Source organism: Helianthus annuus, chromosome 15 (genome assembly GCF_002127325.2).
Source record: "Helianthus annuus cultivar XRQ/B chromosome 15, HanXRQr2.0-SUNRISE, whole genome shotgun sequence".
Lineage (NCBI taxonomy): Eukaryota > Viridiplantae > Streptophyta > Magnoliopsida > Asterales > Asteraceae > Helianthus > Helianthus annuus.
Window position 1 is genome coordinate 76,036,694 of NC_035447.2, and position 7,250 is coordinate 76,043,943.

Consider the following 7,250-nt stretch of genomic DNA (forward strand, 5'->3'; position numbering starts at 1 on the left):
CGATACTTTATCCGATCGATTATAACTATCCAACGATTGTCTGAGTGCTGCTCAAATTGAGTTATACTTTGTTATTCATCGTGATTTCGACTTGAATGTTTGAGTGCTGTCCGAACTCGGGCTATACTCTGTCATTCGTTGTGAATCCGCTGAATTGTTAAGTATTGCACTTGTAAATCGTTGTGAGGGTTTCTATCTCGTGATTATCGTTAAAGTTGAATTGAGTTAATACACTAATACGAGTTCCATGGTGTCTAGAAATTAGAACTCGTAATCAGGAAACTGCTAGAATACTTAATAGTAAATAAACTTAGCAGTTAAGTTAGATGAGTAGATTAATTAATCTGTTAATTAAATTAAGTATGATTAATTAATTAGTTAATCAAGATTAATTAAGTTAATCCAGATTAATTAAGCTAAACTAGATAAATTAAGCTAAGTACTATTAATTAAGATTAAGCAAGATTCATTAATCAGCTAAGTAAGATTTATTAAACACCTAAATAAATAAATGTACATAACAGATAATATCAAAGGAAGGTGCTAAGAAGGTGTAAGAGGATAGATATGAGTGAATAGGAAGCTTCCTAGAAGATGCATAAGTAACTTCCTAGAAAAGCTATAGGAAACTTCCTAGAACTTTCATACTTCTTGCCTATAAATAGGAAGCTTAGGAATTCATTTCCTTTGTTCATTTCTTTCTTCTTTTCTCTATACGTTGGTGTTCTAACCAATAATCACCGATGCGATGCTCTGTCCGATCGATTCAGGAACCAACTAACGGATGCCAAAGTGCTATACTTTGAGAGTTCGTTAAACGGATGCCAAAGTATTATACTTTGAGAGTTCGTTAAATGGATGCCAAAGTACTATACTTTGTGATTTCGGTAAACGGAATCCAAAGTGTTACACTTTGTGAAATTCGTTAAGGTTCGAATCTCGTGACTACCGTTAAGGTTTGATTTGGGTTTTACACAAATACGTATTCCATTCTGTTAAACTATATGTTTAACTACCAAAAATACTCCCAACTACACTCTCACAATCAAACAAACTATTAAATCATCAGAAGTTCCAGAATAATAAAGTGCATGCTTAATTATCAGAAGAAGTAGAATCAAGAAGCTTGTTAACTCAATCTTGCATGCTTATTAAGTGAGTCATTCTCTTTATCAAACTGTTTTACAAAACTCCAAATTATTTTCAAAGTTATAATTACAGTGATTAAGTTTATGTAATCACCAAGTTACAGCCGGTATGTGGGGTTTTGTATACATTACTTGATAATCGTCACCATTGGGGCAGCCATTGGGTGATATGACCATAATCACAGACACCATTGGACAGGTGGGCCAATGGGTCGAGTGGTAAAGTACTGTGGGTAGTTGGTTGATATCAAAACATTGTAATCTCTCTTAATACTGTAAATTATAACAAACGAGTCGTTTTAGTAAAACTGAATGAACTCACTCAGTATTTCCCGCTGACAAAACCTTTTTAAAAAGCAGTTCAGGTAGTTACAATAGATTGGAGTAAGGATTAGATCCAGCACTGAAGGACTTCAAGAAGTGGCTTATTTTATTAATTAAATCACTTAAGAAATATTGTTTTTGGGTTTATCCCGTATTAAAAGCTACCTTTGTAAAACATGGAATTTATTCCATCTATTTAAATAAAATCCGGTGTTTCTAAACTCTGATATTTTTCCTAACTCACGGTCCTGATGAAATTTCCGCTGCAATGTTTTTTTTTTCAAAAATAATCACCGGTACCACTGGACTGCTCACGGCTTCTGATTCCGGCCAGGATGGGGTCGGGGGTCGTGACATCATCCATTATGGGTGTTTAATGGGTTTTGTAGAAACATGATGAACACTAGAATCATGATTGTCAAACTAGTGTTATTTGAACTCTATGAAGTTAATCTTGACATTGAACCATGAATTCGATGATTATTTAGTAAAAGATGTTGAAATTGGCAAGATAGGTAGTCATGGAGTTTGATTGTTAATTTTTATAAAAGTATGCTCACTAGATGTTTGATATAATGCCAAAGAGAAAGCCAAATGTTGAAATTTCGAATGAAACACGCATTTGAATAATATGGCAAATTATGTGAAATATGAAGCGGTAAGGATTCTAAACATCATGTTGAATTAGACTTAATTGTGTAAATCATGTGATCAAAAGTGGTTGACATTTGATAAGTTAAACTAACCAATGATGAAGTCGAATAGTAGTTTCGACATAGAAAATACGTAAGGTGGAATAGTCGTGATTGTTAATGACTAATCTAACCACCTTATAAATAATGACAATAGTTTGACGCATAACGAGCTAGGTGGCAGCTTGGGAAAAGAAGCAGGTCAAACGGCTTGAATACGCGGAGAAAGAGCGAAATCGGATGAAAGGTAAGTTAAGCTTACACCCCCTTTTAAATTACAATACATTTACTTGCGAGTATTGAATATGAATTATGTTAAGTAATTGAAATATGGTGTTCCGGCACGATATAATGCAAGCCGGAACAAGTACGAATGGTGAGAAACCATAAATTATGGTAAAAATGGTAAAAACGGTAAACTAGTCGGGTGATGACAAATAAATAGGAATTGTGAACAATGAGCTATGGGGTGAACCGTAATGGGTAAAAGTGGTTAAATAATGATCCGGACACGAGTTGACGGATAAAATAAAAGATTTGGAAAGACACTATTTTAGTATAAGTCATAACAGGTCAAATGGTGTGATAACGCCATTTGACAATAATAACTAACGCGCTTGCTGAGTTTTGGTGATTACAGGAAAGTAATATAAGTTTCGCGACGCTATGATTTGGTAGTTAATAGCGAAAGGTCTTATAGAAAGATTAATACTATGACCCGAGCTAGGTACGCATAAATGAAATTCTAGTTAAATGCGAGATTTTGGTCAAATGCCTTCTTGAATGCCTTGTCATAAAAGAAGAGTTAAAGTTGACAAAAATGCCCTTGATTGACAAAATCAAGTAAACGACCCTTACTGGTTATTTAGGAATTGGCTTTTCGATCAAATGAATCATTAGGATAAGTGTCAAAATGAAAGGCATGGTCCTAGCGAGTCAAATGCTTTAAAATGTGTTTTGCCGTAAAAAGACAAACCGAGAGATGGAACCGTGAATTAAATGGTATACTGCATAAAATCCACCACAATAATAGTAGTGGTGGAAGACCATTTGGTAAGTAACGTGAGAATATGATGCTAGAAAAAAAAAATAAGGGAGAATTATGCTTAAAAGCGCTTAAATACCCTTAACGGGTCAAAATAAGCGTGTAAGCATAAGCGGATTAATAATGCGTGATAACCCGTGGTCTGAACTTTGTGTGATAGGAAACAATTAAAACATGATGTCTACAAAAAAATTCAAGTGTAACAAACAAGTTGGTTTGATAATAGTTTGAATGGGTCAAAAGTCTTTAAAACTCAATTTTAATCCGATAGCTTGAAATCCAGTATTTTATGAGTTTAGATGTCGGGTGTTAACTCCATATGATGGATAATTAAATTACGATCACATAGGAAAAAGAATCACGTAAATTGGATAAGTAGATAAAAAGTTATGACACTTTGAAGTTCGTTTTTCGATTAAAACTATAGCTGGGCAAATGCAGCTCCAGAGAAACAACATTCTGTCGAATTGGGGGCGTGGCGTCGCGCGACGCCCACCCCTTACAACCGTCGCGTGCGGCGACGCCCTTAAACATTGCAATTTGTTTGAATTTTGTTGTTTTGACTCATGAAACTTGTTTTAATATGTATTTAACTTATCAAAACTAACTTTCATGTTGGTTTTGAATTTAGGTGATTGAATTATGCACACGGATGAAGATCAAGCTCGATGAAGAACCGAACACATGATAATAAAGCTTTCGCGTTAAACCCTATTTGATTTCATAATGTGAATTATGGAAACACTTAAGATTGGTATTATGAATATTTCAAACTTGTGTGAACACTCTTGATGGAAAAGTTTTTATTAAGTCACATTTTTTATATAAAATGCTTATTTTATTGATATATTAACATTAAATTAGAATGGGTGTTACATCTTGCCATTTTCTTGGTTTGGATGTGGATGGGAGCTTGGCGAGTTATGTCAATCCTCCTTCATTGCATTTATGTTGGTGTTTGCTTTTATTTTGCTCCTTTTTTTGCGTTTAAGATCTTTTAACCTCGTAAATTAAAAAGGAACAAAGACACAAGCTTTTTCCAACATTAGTACTGAAAAAGGGTTGATTTTACACCGTATTTGATATAATTTTATATGTTGTATTTTACGCACATCAGCCGCCTTCAAGAATAGAAAATAAAAGAATAAGTGCTGGATTGTCAAAGTGTTGATCAACAAGTCAACAAAAGATAAGACAGAAGAATAGAAGATCAAGTCAACAAGTCAAAGACTAGAAGTTCTAGGTTCATAGAAATGCTGGTTCTCACTAGCAGTTTCAAGGAATCCAGTTGTTTTCTCTAAACCTTCACCTGAAGCAGTAGTTCAATGTAACAGTGTAACTATACAGTAGGTTTACTAACTGCTGGTAGTTACATTACTTAATGAGTTGTTAGGGGTCACTTTCATTGTGATGTCACCAACAGTTTTCTCCTCCTATATATATAGTTCTTCGTTTTCATTGTAATGCAACACTAAGAGCCAAAGGGCATAAAAACTTAGTGAGAGAGAGTTCACCTGGTGGGGGGTACTTTATACCTATGATTAGGGCTGTAAACGAACCGATCGAACACGAACAAGGCCATGTTCGTGTTCGTTCATTAAGGAAATTAACATGTTCGCGAACTGTTCACGAACGCATACCGAACATAAATTTATGTTCGTGTTCATTCGTTAAGAAAATTCAACTGTTCACGAACAGTTCGTGAACACTGGTCTCAGACACAAATAAACGCAAGCAAATAAAAACGAACACAAATGAACATTTAACTTGAAACTAAAAAATAAAAAACATTGTTATCCTTAAATATTGGATATAAGTAGTTAAATACAACAATCAAATGATAAATCAAAACACAAGAAGTCTACTACACCACCAAACGATGAATCAAGTTTAACTAACTTAGACATAATTATCCCCAAAAATGTCTTAGAATGTCCAAATTTTAGCTAACTTAGAAAAAATAAGGTTTCAAGTTTTCAATATGTTTAGATAAAAGGTTTATTATTTATTACTTTTTAATATAATCAAACGAACACGAACTAACGTAAATGAACAAACATGAACGAACGAACGTAACTGAACATATTCCCGGACGTACACTAAAGCAGTCGAATGAACGAGACCTGTGTTCGTGTTCGTTCGCTAAGCTAGCCAAACGAAATTTTTTGTTCGTGTTTGTTCGTTAAGCTAATCGAACGAACATAAACGAACTTCCTGCCGAACGGTTCATGAACTGTTCGCTGAACGTTCGGTTCGTTTACAGCCCTACCTATGATTATATTAAAGCATTTGACTATAACGAAAACATTCTCCAATCCCAAATCTAGTAGTATTGATGTTGATGTGTTTATATTAACTGATTCGATTGAATTTCTATATTTTTTAACTGTTTAATAAAAAAAAACACACACACTCCACACTCTCTCAAATCCAACAATTGGTATCAAAGCCTATTTCACTGAATTAACTTCACCATTGATTCACAAGATGAACTATCTCAAATTAATAACTGACTGAGTGATCCAAGGACATTGAGAAGAATTGGACCAATCAAATCATTAATTTGTTTCTAATGCTCTGTTTTCTAAGTTAAACTCAATTGAATTCAGAGAGATGTCAACACTCATGATCCTCACAATATCGGAACGACAAACAAGCCTTTGATGCTCGTTCATCATGAATTCAAATATGGCAACTAATAATGGATGACCACTTATCCCAACATAACACAAGTTGCTGGAGATCAGTGGCATATGGCCCTCATGTTCCATCTGTACTGAGTATCGAAAGACTGGATGTCAATATTCCTAAGAAACCCACTAATTACTCTGAGTAGTATTTCTAAAAGTTGGAGCTCGATGCCAAGGCATTCAGGATACTGGCCATGGCCTTACCCAACGAAATCTATGCTAGATTACTCCATTGTGGCAATGCCAAGGAGTTGATGGGGTGCTTTGAATGAACAATTTGGTGGTACTACCACCAAATGAGGTACAAGAGAATAACAGAGAAATTTTAAATCAACAATATGAAACATTTACCCATATCAAGAGAGATTATCTTACTCAATAGTTTGAGTGGTTTAACTGCCTGATTAGTGAGCTAAGGCTTCCAAATCAAACTTATACAAATTCTGCTCGGAGTCATAGATCTATGAGATCTCTTCTGGATAAGTGGGATACAGCTGCATATGTGTTGAGATATTCTGGTGGTTTTAAAGAGATGACTTTGACACAGCTTCATGGCAAGCTGCTCACTTATGAGAGAGAGCTTGACTGGAAACAAAAGTTGATGTCATCAGGCAAAATTGTTGATGGTTACACATATGGTAGCATAGTGATGTCACACCCCGACCACGTAGAACATCAAATCGTGGCGGAAACGCTGAGGAGTGTTGTAACAGAATTATTTGTTTCACAACCATGGCATACAAAGTTATATTTTATTTATCAAACAAGAGTGTTACATTGTCTCAAACAGGAAATAAAGAGTTCAGAACATAATTAAACTAGTTCTATCTTCATTTTAAGTCTCTAAGGCACAGGTCCGCCCTAGTGTCGTGATCATCATCCTAAGCAATAGCTCCTGAAAACACATGTGAAAATAGGTACGTCAGCATAAAAATGCCTGTGAGATACATAGGTTTTTGAAGATAAGATTCATGACTTGGATTTTTAGAAGAAAGGTTTAATAAAAATTAGTCACGAATCTTGTTAAATGTTTTCTTCTATAAATCGTATGAAAACTTGATAAGAAATCGGATTATATAAAAGAAAGGTGTATGGTTAATGAAATAACCAAGTAAAATGAGTTGTATAAACTAAAATGTTTTGTAAAACAATGTCTTGTGAAGAATATGTTATTTGTATAAGATGTAATATATCTATACTGAAATGATTTAAATAACGCTACGATATGTAACATCACACAAACACTTATATATAGGAAGTACCAGCGGCGTATCCACCATGCTTGTATCACATTACACACGCCTCGTTACTTAAATCACTTACTCAAACCAAACCACCATTGTAAAATGTT

General features: G+C 34.5%; 1 long non-coding RNA gene across 1 annotated transcript; it reads left to right on the forward strand.

Moving 5' to 3' along the window:
- The first annotated feature begins 1,116 nt into the window (after positions 1–1,116).
- Positions 1,117–4,014, forward strand: LOC110909759. Its single transcript, XR_002575601.2, has 3 exons — positions 1,117–1,155; positions 2,322–2,411; positions 3,841–4,014. It is a non-coding gene; the product is annotated as an uncharacterized LOC110909759 (long non-coding RNA).
- The last annotated feature ends 3,236 nt before the right edge of the window (positions 4,015–7,250 follow it).